Genomic DNA, 21,368 nt, shown 5'->3' with positions numbered 1-21,368 from the left:
TGAGGCGGGTGTCCACCAGTGCACACGGGGGAATGTGGAGTTTGGAGAGCAGACCCAGAGAGCGGACTGCTGTTGGCTGTGAGGAGACAGCCTGGGGGGACGGGAGTGGGGAGCTCCACAACCCAGCATGCTCGTGGAGGAAGCCCTGGCCACCACAGAAGCGAAGTGCCGTTGTTGAGTGACGCGCAGAGGGCAGGGCCGCCATTTCAGCCTCTCTCCTCACGCGCCGGCCCCCGCCTCCATGGGCACTAGGGAGGGCCCCCTCCAGAGCCGGCTTGAACGCCCCCACCATTGCCTCCTCCGTCCCCCACCCCGGCCCGGGCAAACTACTCGCTGTCTTGGCTCCCTCCTGCCTGACGGGATCGTGCATTCCAATTGCTACCCCAGCGCCCTCCTCACCTGGGCAGACCACACACCCCAGTCTCCGCCTCGGCTCCTTCCTGCCTGATGGGCTCGTGCATCTGGATTGCCACCCAGCACCCTACCGCCTGGGCAGCCTGATCGCCACCTTAGCCCCCTCTCTCCTGATGGGCTCGCATGCTCCAGCAGCCTCTGGAACAGACTCTGGTGGGAGGAACACATGCAGAGCGGGGGATGAAACCATAACTGAGTCCCAGGGGCTGTGTGACTAAGGAAAAAGAGCTGAAATCTCCTCCTGGCTGCATGAACCATGGAGTTACACCTCCGCTGATGGCTTCCTAAATTCAGCACCTGCGGAACATCAGAACACATAACAAGTGCTCCTGCAGCTGAGAAGGGTCTGGCTTTAGCAGCTGTGGGCTATGTGGGTGCGTACACACAGGAGTTGGGACAGACCAGAGTCTGAGCTGCCTCCATAGCTCCCACAGCGGGTCCAGGTGCACAACTACTACAGTCCTGGGACCTGATCTCAGTGGATCTGCACCAGTGGCCTGGTGAAAACAATGCCTAAGAGCGACCAAGGCCAATTGCCAGGATACCCACAGTTAAGGTGGGACGGAGAGCAGTTCCAACAACAGTGTACTTTGCAAGCCCACACAATGGGTGAAAGGGGACACAGCAGAGCACATTCACAGGTGAACAGCTCCAGAGGAGGAATACTCAGTGGCTTCCCTCCCAGTGGAAATGCCCCAATCCTGCCTACCTCCCACTGCAGATCAGAAACACAGCTAAGAAACAGATCTAGGGGCCTCTACTCCAACAACTAGGGAGCAGGTCCTGCCCCTGACAGGACAGTGACAACCACAGAGCAAAGGGGAGGCCCCGCTCAATATCCAGGGCAGGTTCTGGTCACCACAACACCAGCCGAACCCCTTATGAAGGGGATAATGACATAAGCCTCCAGACCAACTTCACCCACCAGGAGGCAGACACCAGAAGCAAGAGGAACTAGAGTCCTGCAGCCTGTGGAAAGGAGACCACAAACACAGAGAGGGAACCTACCTCAACATAATAAAGGCCATATATGACAAACCCACAGCAAAAATCATTCTCCATTCTCAATGGTGAAAAACTGAAGGCATTTTCTCTAAGATCAAGAACAAGACAAGGATGTCCACTCTTGCCACTTTTATCCAACACAGTTTTGAAAGTCCTAGCCACGGCAATCAGAGAAGAGAAAGAAATAAAAGGAATCCAAATTGGAAAAGAAGTAAAACTGTCACACTTTGGAGATGACATGATACTATACATAGAAAATCCTAAAGATGCTACCAGAAAACTACTCGAGCTCATCAGTGAATCAGGTAAGGTTTCAGGATACAAAATTAATACACAGAAATCTCGGGCATTGCTATACACTAACAATGAAAGATCAGAAAGAGAAATTAAGGAAACAATCCCATTTACCATCACTTCAAAAAGAATGAAATACCTAGGAATAAACCTGCCTAAGGAAGTAAAAGACCTGTACTCAGAAAACTATAAGACACTGACGAAAGAAATCAAAGATGACACAAACAAATAGTGAGACATACCATGTTCTTGGATTGGAAGAATCAATATTGTGAAAATTAGTCTACTACCCAAAGCAATCTACAGATTCAATGCAATCCCCATGAAACTAACAATGGCATTTTTCGCAGAATTAGAACAAACAACTTTACAATTTGATCCTGAATAGATAAGGCAAGCTTGAGAAAGAAAAACATAGCTGGAGGAACCAAAACAGTAATCAAAGCTACAGTAATCAAAAGAGCACAGTACTGGCACAAAAACAGAAATATAGATCAATGGAACAGGAATAGAAAGCCCAGAGATAAACCCATGCACCTATGGTCACCTAATCTATGACAAAGGAGGCAAGAATATATGAAGGGGAAAAGACAGTCTCTTTAATCAGTGGTGCTGGGCAAACTGGACAGCTGCCTGTAAATGAATGAAATTAGAACACTCCCTAACACCATACACAAAAATAAACTCAAAATGGATTAAAGACCTAAATGTAAGGCTGGATCCTATAAAACTCATGGAGGAAAACATAGGCAGAACACTCTGTGAAATAAATCACAGCAAGATCTTTTTCAATCCACCTCCTAGAATAATGAAAATAAAAACAAAAACAAACAAATGGGACCTAACTAAACTTAAAAGCCTTTGCACAGCAAAGGAAGCCATGAACAAAATGAAAAGACAACCCTCAGAATGGGAGAAAATATTTGCAAACAAAGCAACCAACAAGGGATTAATTTCCAAAATATACAAAGAGCTCATGCAGCTCAATATCAAAATACAAACAACCACAACTTCCCTGGTGGTCCAGTGGGTAAGACTCCACACTCCCAATGCAGGGGGACTGGCTTTGATCCCTGGTGGGGGAACTAGATCCCACATGCATGCCACAACTAAGAAGCCCACATGCCGCAGCTAAAGATCCCACATGCCACAACGAAGATCCCGCATGCCATAATGAAGACCCAGCATAACCAAAATAAATAGATATTAAAAAAAACAAATAACCCAACCAAAAAATGGGCAAAAGATCTAAATAGACATTTCTCCAAAGATGATATACAGATGGCCAAAAAGCACATACAAAAATGCTTAACATCACTAATTATTAGAGAAATGCAAATCAAACTGTAATGAGGTATCAGCTCACAACGGTCAGAATGGTCATCAACAAAAAAATCTACAAACAAATGCCGTAGAGGGTGTGGAGAGAAGGGAACCCTCCTACACTGTTAGTGGAAATGTAAATTGGTGCAGCCACAATTGAGAACAGTATGGAAGTTCCTTAAAAAAACTAAGAATAGAGCTACCATATGATCCAGTAATCCCACTCCTGGGCATATATCCAGAGAAAACCATAATTTGAAAAGATACATGCACCCGAATGTTCACTGCAGCACTATTTACAATAGCCAGGACATGGAAGCAACCTAAATGTCCATCAACAGAGGAATGGATAAAGATGTGGTACATACATACGATGGAATATTACTCAGTCATAACAAAAGAACAAAATGATGCCTTTCGCAACAACATGGATGGACCTAGAGTCTGTCATACTGAGTGAAGTCAGACAGAGAAAGACAAATATCGTATGATATCACTTACATGTAGAATCCAAAAGAAAAAGGGTACAAACGAACTTATCTACAAAACAAAAATACAGTTACAGATGTAGAAAACAAATTTGGGTTACCAGGGGGTAAGTTGGGGGAGGGAAAAATTGAGAGATTGGGATTGACATACGCACACTACTAAATATAAAATAAATAACCAACAAGGACCTACCGTATAGCACAGGGAAGTCTACTCAATACTCTGTAATGCCCTATATAGGAAAAAAATCTTAAAGAACAGTGGATATATGTATATGTATAACTGATTTACTTTGCTGTACACCTGAAACTAACATAACATTGTAAATCAACAATACTCCAATAAAAATTATAAAAAATAAAATTTTAAAAAATTTGTTTAAAAAAAAAATTTGTTTAATAATTGTTAAAATTTGTTACATCACCACACTGAAATAAAAGTTAGGCTTCACTGATCAACCGGAGTGCTTCCTATACTTATATATTTTAAGACTTGGTTCTCTTTAGGCCTTGATTGGCAGACTTAATATTAAACCATAGTGATCAGTTGTAAAAAGTTTGCCTTTGTCAAATTTTCTCATAAAAGTGTACTTGTAAAGAACTAGGAGTCTGTAACAATACCACCTAGATTAAAATCTCAGCTCTATGCTTTCAAGCTGTGTGACCTTGAGGAAATTAATTAACTTTTATGTGTTTCCATTTTTCTTGGTTTTTAAAATCTGGATAAAATTAATATCTTCTACTTGGTAAACATGGCTGCAAGTTCTTTGTTACTTCTGCTACATTTCACTGTTTTGAACTGGGCAGACGTTGTGACTGCTTGATCAACAAAATATTGTAGAAGTGATGCTGTGCTTAAGAGTTTGATAGCTTCCTCTTCCCCTCTCTTAGAACATTTGTTCTTGGAACCCAGCCACCATGCTGTGAAAGAGCTCAATTAGCTCCATGGAGTGGCCGCTCTAGAAAGGTATCAAGTCTCCAACCAGCAACCAACACTGGCTGGGCCCCTAGCCATTAGCCAGCACCAATATAAGAGACAAGATGAGTGAGTTATCTTAAAGGAAACCTCACCTGTCATTACTCTGCAGAGATGAGCTAACCCCACCAAACTATGCCCACATCACAGGTTTGTGAGCCGAATATATTATTGTTATTTTAGGCCACTAATTTGTGTATGATTTGTTACTCAGAAATAGATAACAGAATTTGGTCCCTGGAAGTTATGAAAACCTACAACATGTGACACTGGCTTTGCCACCAGGTAGCAGGTAGAAGCCAGAGGCCCTCCAAAGGATTGCTTTTGAAAGCTGAAAGGGCCTGTTGACCTAAAACAAACAGACTGCCAGCTATTCCTCTAGCAATGATGGGTTTATTCAGGATCAGGAGAGAACTGAAATTCAGGGTTTCCAACCATGGCAAGGCACATGCAAGTCCCCACAGAGCAAGGGAAGGAGAGCGTTTTTATTGAGGGGGAGAAGGAAGTTCGAGGGCTATAGTAAAGAAAGAGTCCAAAGCTTTTCACTGGCTGAGTCCCTTGCCAGGAAAGAAAGCAGGTCTTTCTTCTCATCAGCTTTGCTATTGTCTCAGGGCTTGAGACCTCCCTTTCTGGTCTTCCAACTCTATTTAATTGAGGTTTCTGTTTATTAATTGTTTACAGGCCTTTCCTAACTTAGGGCAATTGTGGAGTTTGGAAGTCGTGTTAGAACAATTATTCACTCCCAAGTTTTTGAAGGATAAAAGTTTTAAAGTATAATTGAAGAAAGAAAAAAAAAAGATCAATTGGACTAGAATATAATTAGTTGCTTTGGATTCAATTTAAAGGGTTATAAAATAAGATCTATCAAGAAAATCTTAAAGTTCTAGAGATTAATTAATACTGGAATAGAAGTAGCTGGGAAGATTCACAAAATAACACTCAGTATATCACCTAGAGTTTTTCTCTACTGACAGGACAATAAATCATGTGCTTAAACAACAGCAGGAAGGAGACGGGCTAAATTTAAAACACACTTGGCAGAAGAGTTAAGCCTGTAAATTCTGAAAAGGTCTAAATCAGTCGTGTTTGCTCTGGACGAAACGCTGACAAGAAGCCCAGAGATGGACTAGTTGGCCTCCTCAGTATTCATTTGCATGCTTTCAGCTGCAAGAACCCTGACTCAAAGTGCTGAAACAGTGAGGCCATGTGTAATCATCTTACACAGCAGGAGACCACAACCAACCACTGCAGGACTGACTGGATCCCCGGCTCAGTTACGTCATCAAGGATTCGGGTTCTTGTACCACTTGTACTCTTAGTATCACTCATATATAATCAGTGAGAATTCGCTCACCTAACTACACCCAGCTGCAAAGAAGGCTGGCAAATATAGTCTCAGGTTGGTCAGCCATGCCTCAGAAAGACGGGGGATAACCACAGCCTGACCCTCGCTCCTGTTAGCCAGAGCTCAAAACGAGGCAGTGGAGACTGCCAAGTGAATCCTGTGCCCCGAAAGATAGAAACAAAACCTCTGGAATGACCTTTTGGGCAGGTGTAGTCAGTAAGAATAAGAACATAGGACTAGTGCCCAGCTAGGAATCCCTTATATGGTAGCAGGTAGCCGATAAATGCCAATGTGGCATATTCTCAGCCCAGTGCTATTGAAACAGGAGGGAAGGGGGCAGGGCACAACCTTTAAAAGAATGACATAGCCATTGAGGACATGACATAAACTTGTTAGAACCAACTAGGCCCAAGATGGCAGACAATTCGACCTCCAGTAGACCTTGAGCCTCATTATACACTCATTGTAATACATTAGCATATGCTAAATAACACACCCACAGGTGCCATGACAGTTCCATCAAAGGCCAAAAAGTGGGTGGTGGCCCCAATCCTGGAAATCCCCGCCCCTTCTCCAAAGGAGTTGGAATAATCCTCCCACCTGTTAGCCTATGAAACTACCCAGCCCATAAAAACTAACCACCGCGTATTTCAGGGCTGTTCTCACCTTTTGAGACAGATTGTATTGTCTTTGGAATGTGTGTATCTCTAAATAAATCCAATTCTTACCTATCACTTTGTCTCTCACTGATTTCTTTCTGTGATGACGAGACATAAAGAACCTGAGTTTCATTAAGTCCTGAGAACAGGTGTGTGATTTCAATTAAAAGTGTGGGTTTGAGTCCCAATCTGAGTTTTGGCTGGGTTCAAATCCCATCTGAGTTGTGCGGTTTCGGCATAACGGCAGTCTGCTCCTGCCCAGAGCTGCCCTGACCTAAAGGATTCCCCATTCCACATGGGTCACACCGACCAAACTTGAGGTGGATTTGGTTGAAGAACCAGAGAGGTAACAAGGAGCTGTGTCCACTTCTTTCTTTTCCTTACCTAGTCTTTTGCACGGCTTGGGGTTGAACCTGAAGTAGAAACAACCTAAGCTGAGAGAGAATGGCCATTCTTAAAGCCCAGACTGGCCTTGGTGGCCTGGCCTCTCTCACCAGCACAACGCTCCTCATCCATCTAAGAGTAGGTTTCACTCGTACTCAACGTGGAGCAAAATGACAGACGGCATTTCGTGAAGAAGAATGGGAAATCAGGTAATATCTAACACCTGCAAGAAATCTTCACACCTGCAAGAAGTCTTCACCCCCTTGCTTCTGAATGAGCTAGCTTGCTTTCTCAGAGCAACTACAGGCGAAGCTGCTACTTTGCATTCCAGCATCAGATAAAGCCTGTTTTGGATTATTTTCCATATGGGATCATCTGTTCTGTTGTTCCTCTCTGAATCAATGGTTGAGTGCAAAGTGTCTATTGCAAGATGTTATCTCCAGCCAGAAATTTTAACTACCATGAATCCAACGTCTGTTTTCCAAAAGAAATTTTTTAATGTTATGCTTTAAATTTTCTACAGAAAAATTCGGTCCGTGTATCCACTTATCTCATCACAACCACGCCCCCAAAGAGCTGTATCTAGCACTGCCTAATTGTTAACTTCTGAGCCTGGTTATTACCAAAGGCAACAGGATTGAAAGTCTTGCAGATTACACACACATTTACAATTATAACTTCGTTAGAATCCCAAGAAACAAAGTTGATCATGCTGTAACACACATGTATGCACACACTGACACACTCACACACACATTTCCATAGACGTCTCATCTTTAGACAGACTGACGTCAAATGTCTTTTAAGACTCTGGCAAACCCCTGAGGGTTTTAATGCTCAAGTATGTGATAGATAACGTCAGACAACCCACTGAACTTCAGATACCTGAATACACAGAAATCAGATGGCAGGGCAGCTGCACTGTAAAACTCCAGGGAAAATCGTGTACATCATAGAACAGAGCTGTTCAGAGCAAATCCTACACAGCCGTACAAGGCAGCCCAGCAGGTGTTTTTCTTGCTGCCTCTAAACATACAGCGCTACATGACACAAGGATCTCCTATTGCTGCTCTTGTAGACGACAGCTTGCCAGTGTAAAAGGCAGGCTCTCCAACTTCCACATGCCATCACTTTACCTTCCACGCCCAAATAAACATGCCTGAGCTACCACTAACGTGTCAGAAATCAAGTCTCCCTCACCACGAACTCCAGCTACTTCTAAGGCCCCCAGGATGCTGTCTCACATGCTTTAGCAACAGGTCCCTTGCATTCTTTAGCTCCAGCTTCTTCATCACACCGCTTTGCTGCTGCCTCCTCAGCTTATGACCGCTGCAACTTTGGGTTAGACAATGTGAACCTGGGGCTGAGAAGTACCTCTGAACTGCCCCTGCATTGCTTCACCCATGAGATGGAAGACAAGGTCAACATCAGGGTAGTCATGTCCAGACTCCCTTCTACATCTGTCTCTTGGTTGAAGAGTCTGAAGCAGGAGATAGGCTTAGGTCATCACACAACAGGAAACTGAAGAAGGGAACATGATTCAGTTCTCTAATTTGGGTGCTGAGATCAAGGTAGCACCAGTCATTCTCCTACTGCGTTTGCCTCGGTAACGTTACATCACACAAGCAACCAATGCTGGATGGTTCCTGTGCTTCGTATCTGGAGGATTCTGGACACTTGCCCTGGCAGATAAGTGACTCCAAGGAGAGTCGTGAGAGCTAGTGCAGCAGTGCCTGATGGGTAAAGGGACTTGGTGCTTCTGCAGCAGCCAGACAGCATTTCATGATGTTAGGAGAAGCCACCAAACACGAAGTGGCTCCTTCTTGGAATGCTGGTAACACCTAAGCTCCTGGGAAGAGGAGATTATGCTAACCTCTGTGACTCCACCCCAGAGGCAGAATTTCAATTAATTCTCTGCAGCAGAAGAGACCAATCCGTAAGTTTCACCAAGACCCTATGGAAGGATCTGGGGCACAGGGAGGAAAGGGACGTGTTTAGGAGGAACATGATTTATGGCTCTACGTATACACATAGGGCCTAAGTCTAGCTGTATCCTCTGGGTTCCTTGCTAGAGTCACCTGTCCTAGCCCATGGCTCCAGGACAACTTGAGGCATTTCTATCAGGCTGAACACCACACAGACCCTTGATAACTGTCAGTGTTACTTCTTTCATTTCGCAAGTTCATTCTCGGGTCCAAAGTCCACCTCCAGAGCCCTCATTCTCTGATAATCAACTGGAGAAGAACACACTGCTTTCAGGGGAAACGCCACAAGATTAGACTGTATTTGACATCAGAGCATTTTCCAGATATGGTAGGATTACAGACAACTTTGACTTTCTTATTTATACCTTTTTATTTCCTGAAACGTTCATGGAGAATCGTAACAAGAAAATGTAATAAACCATTTTCATTAAAAAAAAAACAACAATAAGCCCACGTCTGAGTAATGTTTGTTCAGGGAGCCTACTTTTCTCCAACAAAAATCAAATGTTCCTTCGAAAAGATTCAGTTCAATTAAACAAAACTTGAAACTTCGCCAGTAATTAAGATATCACAGATCTACACAAAACAATGTAATGCAAGAGAATGCTGCCTTTAATCTAGTAAAATAGATACACTTCTACTTGAGTAAGATGTTCTGAATTGAAGGGGAAAAAAAACTAAGAAAAATTCTCACTATTTTACTTCCCTATTTCTATAGTAACAATTACCGCAGATTTAGTGGCTTAGAACAACACAAACTTATTCTCTTACAGTACTGGAGGTCAGAAATCTAAAATCAAGATGTTAGCAGGTCTGCATTTCTTCTGGAGATTTCAGGGGAGAATCTTTTCTCACCTCTTTCGACCTCTAGAGGCCACTTGCATTCCTTTCTCGGCTCACTCCAACCTCGTGTCACTCCAAGCTTTTGCTTTCATCTTCACATCTCCTACTGTTAACTCTGACCCTCCCACCTCTCTCTTATAAGGACCCTTGTGTTTATATTGGGCCAATCCGGTTAATCCAGGATAAACTTCCCATCTCAAGATCCTTAACTTAATCACACCTGCAAAATCCCCTTTTCCACATAAAGCCATATCTTCACAGATTCGAGGGGTTAGGACCTGGATATCTTTGGGGAAGCCATTATCCAGCCTACCACACCCACCTTATATTTAAAATATGTTCTTATTAAGTAGCTCCCCAGATGTTACCAATATATCCAAAATGGAAAATTCTACTGTAATATTTTTTTTAAAAAAAGAACTGTCAGGGCTTCCCTGGTGGTGCAGTGGTTGAGAGTCCCCCTGCCGATGCAGGGGACACGGGTTCGTGCCCCAGTCCAGGAAGATCCCACATGCCGCAGAGCGGCTGGGCCCGTGAGCCATGGCCGCTGGGCCTGCGCGTCCAGAGCCTGTGCTCCGCAACGGGAGAGGCCGCAACGGTGAGAGGCCCGCGTACAGCAAAAAAAAAAAAAGAACTGTCAAATCTCTTGACTTTTATATCTCACATTTTTAGAAAATTGGCTGGATGATCTCAGATTTGAAGCCTGTTAAACTCAAGCCTTTTCACGTGCAGACATAAAAAAATAGTTGTAACTATGTTTATGATCAATTTTTGGAAATGTAACAATTCCCAGTTATTTCCTCATAGGAATCTTTAGTCCAGACATTTTATAATATCTTCAGTGAATATTTGGAGCTGTTTGTTTCCTAGAAGGAAAAAAGAAAGCAAAGGAGAAAATAAAAGAAATCCCTGCAGTTTGACAGAGGTAAAGCACCAGCGTCTAGGTGAGAGCGCTGGTTTTGTCACTTATTAGCCACATGACTTTAAGCCAGTCACCTTACCATATCCCCCTGTATAAAACTGGGAATACTACTTCCTGCCTTGCCTACCTGACAGGTTGGGGCAAGGATAAAATGAGATAATTGCAAACATAGGCTATTATCATCATCCTGCAGCGTGAAGCATTTAAACTGTTATCCCTTAATTTTAACTAGGATCACAAGGAGAAACACTTCAGCTTGGAGTTCATTGAGCTATTTCCCTGGAATTCAGACCATGGAGCGTTCAATCTGAAATTCCTTCTAGCTTCACATAAAGCCTCACAGGAAAAGAAAACAAAAAGGATCATCTTAAAAGAAGTATGTCTGTGGCATCTATGAACTCGATATATTTAGTGAGGAGAACTTAGCATTATTTCTTCCACCTCCAAAAAGTTTTTGTCAAGTTTTCACAGAACAATGGAAAGTCACCAAACAAACAAAAAACAAAAACTTGTCTTCCATGTCAGGATGGCCTGAAACATATATCTTGAGTTCCCTCTTGTTCTCTGGGATAAAAACACTGCATTGTAAAATGTTTTCACTCATACAATAAAAACCAATTGGCTTCAACAATCTTAAACCTAGTTGACCACGTTTCCACAAATTATGGTGTGAACATAAAACTTCAAGAGCTTCTTTAATGAGTCACAATCATAACTGGTATTTCCTTCCCCCAAATTTTTGTGTAGACATGCTCCAAATTTCATCCGTTTAAGACCTAGATGATTCAGCATTTATTTCCAGAAGAGCTGCTGAGAGTGAGGCTGGCAGTCAAATGCAGGATAGCTTTGCGTACCTTAAAGAAAACCCGCTTCAACCTTCTACTTAATCTACATTTCTCTTTGACAAGATTGTCTGCATAAAGGTTTCTTGAGAAAGCCAGGGGATTAATTTACTTCTGTCATTGTGATTGACTACAGAGCAGTTGTCAGGCAACTAAATCATCTCCAATCTCCATCACAAATTACTCTAAATGGTTTTTTTAAGATAAACTTGCCAAGGCTGTTATGCCTAGCAGCTCTGACTGGCAAATGTGCAATTGATTTAAATGAAAAACAAGAGGATCTGTTTGGGGTCTTCATAATAAAACTGCCATGGTGCCTTTGTTGATGCTCAAGAAGCCACAGATGTATCATGTACATCTGGAAAATAAGGAACCTGTTCTATGCACACTTCTATATAGTTCATAATTTGGCAGCATAAAATTGAGCTTGTCTAAAGCAACAGACTGCAAAAGAAGGTTACCATGAGATTCTAGAAAATGTTAATAAAAAATAATAGGTAATATTATGAATCTTTGTTTCCATCAATTGTTCTTAATGCAGATGAACCCCAAAGGAGAGTAATGTATTTCTCTCCTCCACTTCTTCAGAGAGGTAAGTTGTGTTCTTGCAGTAAGGAAATAAGCACGTTAACCACGGTGGACAAAACATTGCCTAGATCATGAGAAGGTTGTGTAATAAATAATTTGAATTAAGGACAAAAGGCATAGGTTTTGAAGGAGAAAAACACCCATGAGGTAAATCTGTTTATATTGGTTTTTGCTTTTTATTTTTAATTTATGTAGCTGTGGATGTTTCCTTAAAGTGGTTTTTCACTGTTGATTATAAAAAGATCTTGGGTATCTTACCTGTTGCGATTGACAGTGCAAATGAAGACTAAGAATGTCCTGAATAGCTGAGAGGGGATGTGAGCTAGAAGTAACCCAGGCCCTTAGTGCAGAGAGGACTTTGTATGCTACCAGAGAACAAGAGGACCTCTTGACAAAGTAGCTATCAGAAGGGTACTGAGAGCAGAGAAAATTGGTAAGGAAAGATATTATTTATTGTAAGAGTTATTGAGTATTACTCTTTACCAAGCATTGCAGTAGGTGCTGGAGATATACTAAATAAGGCAAGGTCTCTCTCTCCAAAGAGCTCAGGGGAAGAAATAAAGTTAACTTAGCATACCAAAACTCTTGGAACTCAGCTGAAGTGGAGCTTCAGAGGAAACACTGTGGTGTAAATGCTAATATTAGGAAATAAGAAAGGTTATAAATAATGTTCTAAACTACAACCATAGAAGCTAAAAAGAATAAGGGAGAGTAAACTAAATACCAAGTAGAAAGAAAAATAGAGCAGAAATCAGTAATAGAAAACAGACAAGCAACAGAGAGAAATCAGTATATTCAAAAGCAAATTATTTTAAAAGATCAATAAAATTAATTAAAGACTGGCCCAAATGATCAAAAAAAAATTTTTAAAGGAAAATATAAATTATCCATGTCATAGGTGAAAGAGGAAACCAACGACAGAGCCTCTAGACATTAAAATAATTAAGAGGATATTATAACAACATTATACCAACAAATTCAGCAACCCTGAATGACACAAAATAAGCAAATCAAATTTTTCAAATAAAAGAAACTTGAACCTAGCCTTTCATATCCAGCCAAATTTTCACTCTAATATGAGAGAGTAATAAAAAATAAGAAAGCATCTAAGGCACAAAGGTCCTCAGAGGTTTTCTCACACAATGACTCCCACCTGAAACAATTCTGATTTCCTAACTATGACTCAAAATCCAGAACCAAAAAGAAGATGTGGCACATATATACAATGGAATATTACTCAGCCATAAAAAGAAACGAAACTGAGTTATTTGTAGTGAGGTGGATGGACCTAGAGACAGTCATACAGGGTGAAATAAGTCAGAAAGAGAAAAACAAATACCGTATGCTAACACATATATATGGAATCTAAAAAAATAAAAATAAAAGGTCATGAAGAACATAGGGGCAAGCCGGGAATAAAGATGCAGACCTACTAGAGAATGGACTTGAGGATACGGGGAGGGGGAAGGGTAAGCTGGGGCAAAGTGAGAGAGTGGCATGGACATATATGCACTACCAAATGAAAATAGCTAGTGGGAAGCAGCTGCATAGCACAGGGAGATCAGCTCGGGGCTTTGTGACCACCTAGAGGGGTGGGATAGGGAGGGTGGGAGGGAGGGAGATGCAAGAGGGAAGAGATATGGGGACATATGTATATGTATATCTGATTCACTTTGTTATAAAGCAGAAACTAACTATTGTAAAGCAATTATACTCCAATAAAGATGTTAAAAATAAATAAATAATAAAATCCAGAACCAATAAGGACGAAGACGTATGTGTTTCATGACATTAAAGTACAAATTGCATGGCAAAAACCACTAAAAGTGAAAAGATAAATGAGAAAAATATTTGCAACTTATAATACAAAGGATTATTATGGTTAGTATATGAGGATCTTCTAAATGTTGGGGGAAAAAATAGAGAAATGCACAAAAGAAATGAAGAGACAGGTCAAAGAAAAATGGAAATGCCACTCAAATCTATGAAAACAACTAAATCTAGCTTACAATAAGAGGAGTGCAAGTTAAAACTACATTGAGATATAATTTCTCACCAAAGAAAAAATGAATAATCAAGAGATATTATTCTCTTGATTATTATTGAACAACATTATACCAACAAATTCAACAACTTGGACAAAATGAATAAATTCCTTGAAGGACAAATATTATCAAAACTGACAGAAGAAGAAATAGAAAATCTAAATGTTCCCCATATATATTAAGTAAATTGACTTTATAGTTTAAAACATTCCCACAAAGAAAATTTCAGGCCGAGATGGCTTCACCTGTGAATGCTATTAAATATTCAAGGAAGAAATATTAATAGTACCAATCTTACACTAACTCTTTCAGGAAAAAAAAATGATACGAAGTATCAAATAATTTTACCAGGCCAGCTTAAACTAATATGAAAACCTGAGAATAACAGTGAAAGTAAGGAAAGTTGAGGATCAATATCAATATCTCTCATGATATACATATAAATACCCTTTTAAAATTTGCAAATCAAACCCAGAAATACATTAAAAAGATAATACATGATGACAAAAATCAGGTTTACCACATGAATATAAGGTGTTAAACAAGCAACGTTGGTTAATAATATTTGTTAATTAATAAATGTAACTCACCAAATTAAACTAAAGAGGAAGATGTACAAGATCATCTCAAAAAATGCAGAGAAAATGTTAAAATTCAAAACCTGTTGTTGATAAAAACTCTCATTAAACCAAGAATACAAGGACACTTCCTCAAACTGATAAAGAACATCTATGAAAAGCCTACATTTGACATCATACTTAATGGTGACTAGTTTTCTCCTAAGATAAGGTACAATGCAAGGATACCTGGGTTCATCACTTCTATTCAACATTATACTGAATCTGGATGTTGCAATACAGCCAGAAAAAATAAAACATATAAAGATCAAAAAGGAAAAAGGAAAACTGTCTCTATTTTCAAATGATACAATTGTTTACACAGAAATTCCCAGGGAATTTAGGAAAACAACAACAAAAATTAACAGATGAATTTAAAAGATCACAAAATACAAGGTTCATTATAAAATTTAATTGTATTTCTGTGTACAAGCAACTAACAGATGGAAAATAAAATTTAGAAAACTCATTGATAATACATCAAAAAATAAAATACTTAGGGATAAATGTAATGAAAGATGTGCAAGATCTTTACACTGAAAACTTCAAAATATTGCTGAGAGAAATTTTAAAAATTTCAAAATATGTGAAGAGATATACTATGTTTATGTATTGGGAAAAATCAATATTAGTTATTAAGATCTCAATTGTCTCCAAATTGATTTGCAACAGGAGGGAAAGGGGCAGGACACAAAGGCTAGATAGTGAAGAAGGGGCTCAGCTGTTGGAATGTGATAAGACCAGCTGGAACCAGCTGAAACCAGCTGAAACCAATGTGGCTTTGAGACTAGTTCGGTCATTGACCTTTAGCTCATACCTTCATTGTAATACTAAACATCATTCCCCCTTATGCCATGACAATTCTGAAACAGACCATAAAAGGCCAAAACGTGAGCAGTGGCCCAGTTCCTGAGAAATCCCCACCTTTCCCCGCAACAGCAAGAATATTCCTCCCACTCGTTAGCATGCGAAATTACTTAACCCCGTAAAAACTAATGACCCCATGCCCTGGGGCCACTTTCAGTTTCTGAGAGGTTTCCCATTGTGCCTATAGACTATATATCCCTCTAAATAAACTTGCTTTCCCTTTACTCTGGCTAGCTCTTGAATTCTTCCCTGCCCAAAGCCAAGAACCCTCACTTGGCAGTCCATCCTAAGGACTCCTGTGGGTCCCAGGACTTGACACTTCCCTCTCCTGAAACAGATTTATAAAATCAATGCGGTATCAATTAAAGTCCCAGCAGGCTTTCTTGAAGATACTGACAAGCTGAATCTAAAACTTATATGGAAATGCAAAGAAACTAGAATCATCAAAACAATCCTGAAAAATACAAATTTCAAGACCCACACCTCATGATTTCAAAACTTACTATAAGAATTTCTATGTAAACTATCGTCTTCTCTGGAAAGACAGTTTTACTTCTTCTTTTCTGATCTTTATGTCACACAATTCTGGTTTCTAGAATATATAAATAACTGCTATAATTCAATATGAAAAAGAAAGCAATCCAAATAAGAGTAAATGGGCAATAGGCAGGGATAAACCTTCACAAAGAAGATATAAAAATGCCAATGAGGGCTTCCCTGGTGGCGCAGTGGTTGAGAGTCCGCCTGCCGATGCAGGGGACGCGGGTTCGTGCCCCGGTCCGGGAAGGTCCCACATGCCGCGGAGCGGCTGGGCCCGTGCGCCATGGCCGCTGGGCCTGTGCGTCCGGAGCCTGTGCTCCGCGACGGGAGAGGCCACAGCAGTGAGAGGCCCCCGTACCGCAAAAAAAAAAAAAAAAGCCAATGAGCACGTGAAAAGGCACTCAACATATTAGGGAAATGGAAATTAAAACCACAGTGAAATCCCATTACACATACACTAAAAGGCTAGAATTATACATTTGTTTAAAATTGATGGCCCCGAATATTGTGGAGGATGCAGAGCAACTGGAACTCACATGTGCTGTTGATTAGATTGTAAAATGGTTGCTGGGTTGCACCCAGCAGGCCTGCCTGCAAGCTCTGTAGCGGCCCAGGTTCGAGAAGGAAGAAAAACCGGGGAGTCAGTGGCGACAGAAACATCAATGGTTTAACGCATGGGGGATCTTACTTACATTTCTGAAGCAACGTCCTGAAGCAACACCCCACTGCGCGCGGAGGTCAGGTAGAACATGGCGGCAGTCCACGCTCCCCGTGGAGGGGGAGGTTACCACTTATAGGGGGAATTAGTGTCAGGTTGGTTCATTGGTTACCAGGGAAACTAGCAGAGGGGCACGCCCCTCACCACCCCCTTGATCAGCTAACAGGTGGAGATGTTCTGATTTAAAGGTTAGGCAAGTTTGTAGTTAGGTCAGTCACGCGAGTAGGGTGTACACTGGTGGAGCAGGGAATGTATAGAGAGCAAGAGGACAGCCAACTCGGTGGCTTGATCATACAGTGGTTCATCAACTTCGAAAACTGTTTGCGCTTTCTTATAATGTTATACATGTGCCCTATGACCTGGCAATTCTTCCCCTAGGCGTTTACTCAGAGAAACAAAAATATATGCCCTCAAAAAGAATTATACAAGACTGTTCACGGTAGCTGTATTCATAACTGCCCAAAACTACAAACAACCCAAATGTCCATCGATAGGAGAAAGGATAAACAAACCCTGGTATATTCGTGCAAGAGAATGCTGCTTAGAATTTTTTTTAAAAAGCAATAATCTATTAATGCAGGCAGCAATGTGGATGAATCACAAAAACATTATTCTAAGCCAAAGAATCCAAACAGTATGATTTCATTTACATAAAATTCTAAGACAACTAATAATTCTGATAGAAATCAGTATTGCCTCTGGGGGTTTGGGATTGTAGTTAATTGGGAAGGGGCCTAAGGGAGCTTGCTAGAGTAATGGAAAAGCACTCTTTCTTGGTAGCATTGTGGGTTACATGAAAACATGTATTTGCCAAACCTGATTTAACTTTATGTTTAAGATATGTGCTTTACTCTGTATGTAAATCTAGACAGGTCTCAGGCAAATGGTAAAATGTTAATATTTCTTAAATCTAACTGGTGAATATGTAAGTGGCTGTTTCTTAACCTCTATTTTTCTGCAATTTGAAATAATACAGAACTTTCAAAAGTGAAAGAAACTAATATGTAATATTTTCAACAATGATTCTGAAAACTAGTTTTCTGGGATCTCCTGACAGTCACAAGGGGGCGCCAGAGAACACTGGGTGCCTGAAGGTTAGTGGAGATTGAAGCAAGGACTGGGAAGGGGCGCTTCAGAAAAAAACACACTTTGCTACTTTATCTGTTTACAAGGGACAGGGAACTTTATATTCAGTTTTAGATCTTGTATGATGAACAGAGACATTAATGTCTGCAGTGAACCCACAGCTTACTTAGCGTTTTCTAAATCTCACAGTCAATAGTTGCAAGACAAATTAAACCTATAAAAGTCACTTGCTGAATCTCAGCTGGAAGGAGCGGCATCTTAGAAGAATTCAGTTCTAAATGCTATAGAAATAGTTCTCCTCAAATAAATACTGATTTTAAAAATAGTCAAGTGTGAATACGGTTTGAAATAAACCACCGCTGTACTATTTTTGCTTTACCAATAGATATGCCCCCTCCCAAATTATTTGGTAAAATAAAATTTTGTAAATCGATCACCTTCTATTCTCATCAAGGTTTTGTGGTTTCAAGTAAGGTATAAAGTCATAAGTCATAAATAAATAAAATGTTTATTTCAGAGCTCTTGTTTTCTCTAAACTGTGTTCATTATCTATAATTTCTAGCATTTGTAGTTTCTCTGCCCCAACAGAGATTTATAAACCATCATTTCGTGGACACTCTCTTTGTAAACTCCCAGCCCTAAGGAGTCTCAGCTGATGGGACCAGGAGTGGTAAGCATACTCACCTGGATGGCCCCATAAGTGGTCCCAGTGTATTGGTCTGGGGGATGGGTGGAGCTAGAATTAGAAAGCAGTATGGATTCATTCTGTTGCTCTGGTGGCCAGAGCATTAATATATAAACTTGGAATTGTTGAAAGCGATGTTTTTGACCCTGTGGCCTGGGAAATGGGAAACAGAGAGAGCTAGTCAAGAGTGAGAGGGGAGAGTAAAGCAAGAGACAAGCAAGAAGGAAATCCTGAGGCAAAAGTTCTAGGTCCCTTGGTCCCTAAAGTTCAGCTGGAACTCTCCTAACTCCCCATTTACAATTACGCTAGTTCAAAGAGGCTGCTGTAATGGCAAATCCCAAATACCTAGACTTGCGTTATTATTAGGGAGAAAACGTATATATCTCTGATCTCAAATTATCTGTGATTTCTAACATTTCAAATTCTGCTCCCTGAAAATTAACACTTGAATATCGTTATAAAGACCCCTGCTGGAAGGGTGTAAAATTATCATCCCTTAGATTATCCTTGATGGGATGGGGCTTCCACTTGGACATGTTGAGTATTTTGTTTAAAGGAGATCAACTCTACATACCCAAAAACATTCTAGAGCTCTTACTATGTATCAGACCCTCTTCTAAATATGCTAGCTGGGTTATCTCAGTTTATCCTCACAACCACTCAGTGAAGTAGGGAGAATTATAACCGCACCTAAGGATGAGAAAAGGGAGGCGCAGCAAGAGTTCAGTGACTTGGCCACGGGTAGTAATGGTGGATCAGGCACTCAAGCCAGGAGGTCTGACAAAGGCCTGGCTCTTAAGCATTTTACCACTGTGTGGAGGTGCCATAAGTTATTGTTTCACTTCATACGCATTTAAACTTTAGATTATGGTGTTGTTATAGGAGAAACTGGAGGAGGGGAAGAAGAAAAAAAAAGAACAAAACATAATTGATGGGCATTACCTTCATTTGCCTTCATCTTGGATTAGAAGGTAAAACCACTAACAAGTGTGCAGAGCTGCAATGTCATTCAAGGTGCCTTCCTACCACCGAAGGGCAGAAAGTTCAGGTTATCAGATGGACCCCAGGGGAAGGGCACACTGTGGCTTGGAATGTCATACTCCTCAATTTCACTAACCTTTCACATCAATGAGTAGGGACTGGAGAAAATTGAGATGCTATGATTTAGTAATGGCTGAGCAAGGTATAGGTGGGAGAAATGTTTAAAGGATCAAAACACCAGCCATTCTGACTGCCTCAGTTTCCTCGGAACTCCATATTTAAGATATCAAAGGAATTAACCTGACCCACAATCCCAGCAAGAAGGCAAGCATATCCCCGTTGTCAGTATCAGACATGAATTAGTATTATAAAAAATTAATAAACAGAAAGTTTAATTAAATAGAGTTGGGAGACCAGAAGGGGGAGCTCTCATACCCTGTGATGATAGCAGAGCCCAACAACAAGAAGGAATGCTCTTCTTTCCTGCAGGACTCAGCCATTGAAAAGCCATGGACTCTGTTTACCTCTCAACTTCCTTTCTCTCTTATAAAGTGTTCTCCTTCCTTTGCTGTGGGGGGATTTGCACGTAGCTCTCCATGGTTGCAGACTCCGAATTGCAATTCTCTGTTGATCCAGAATAAACCCATTTTTGCTGGAGAAATAGCTGGCAGTCTACTTGTTTCACATCAGTAGTATCACTTAGAATTATCTTCATTTCTCCCGGCCTTCACTCATTTCTCCCTCTCTCCTGATGCTTACTGAATAAAAGATATTAAATAGATGTATGGTTTAGGATGGCAAGGATTTCATGACCCAGTGTCTCCCAGTGTCCCATTAAAATTCCAATTAAAAAAAAGGAAAAATTTCATAACGGTACTGAAAATTAACTCTCATAATAAAAACTTTTCTACAAGTGGAGAGAAATTTACACTAATTATGACCTATGGAAGATGCTGCTTCATTTATCCCAAAGGCTAAGGGGGAAATTACCTTGGAAAATGTTTTAATAAAGAGCCAAATGAAAATAATTTTTATTTCTAAAGGATATCTTCAAAAAGATGCAAAAAGACATGCCTCTAAGAAATGGAAATGGGAAAGAATATGCAAAAGACAGAGACGACAGTGCAAAATGAAAGGGACATCACTGAACATAAAAACTAAAAATGAAGCGTAAAGGAAAAATTTGGTGAATTTTACTCCACACAAAAAAGTTAAACTTCACAAACCAAATAAAACACACACGACAAGCTGGGGAAATGACTGGCAGTATATATGATGAAAAATGATTGATAGCCTAACTTTGTAAATAGCTCTAACAAGTTGACAAGAAAATTACCACACGAGAAAAAGAAGTACAAATAATGATGTGAGAAATGTAATTTCTGGTAAACATAAAAGAATTCAGTCTGTCTAATAATCAAAGGTATGCAAATTAACATTCAGTGAGATACTCTTTTTTTGTTGTTCTTGTTGGCAGTACGCGGGACTCTCACTGTTGTGGCCTCTCCCGTTGCGAAGCACAGGCTCCGGACGCGCAGGCTCAGCGGCCATGGCTCACGGGCCCAGCCGCTCCGCGGCATGTGGGATCTTCCCGGACCGGGGCAGGAACCCGTGTCCCCTGCATCGGCAGGCGGACTCTCAACCACTGCGCCACCAGGGAAGCCACAGTGTGATATTCTTTTTACATTTATTTAATCAAATGAAAATGATGTTGCAAGGGTGAGATGAAAGGGATCCTGTCATACAATGCTAGCCTGAAAA

This window comes from Aethalodelphis obliquidens, unplaced genomic scaffold, assembly GCF_003676395.1.
Source record: "Aethalodelphis obliquidens isolate GAN/ISIS:26980383/991018 unplaced genomic scaffold, ASM367639v1 scaffold5, whole genome shotgun sequence".
In the NCBI taxonomy this organism is placed as follows: Eukaryota; Metazoa; Chordata; class Mammalia; order Artiodactyla; family Delphinidae; genus Aethalodelphis; species Aethalodelphis obliquidens.
Note: the sequence above shows the minus strand (reverse complement) of the source record.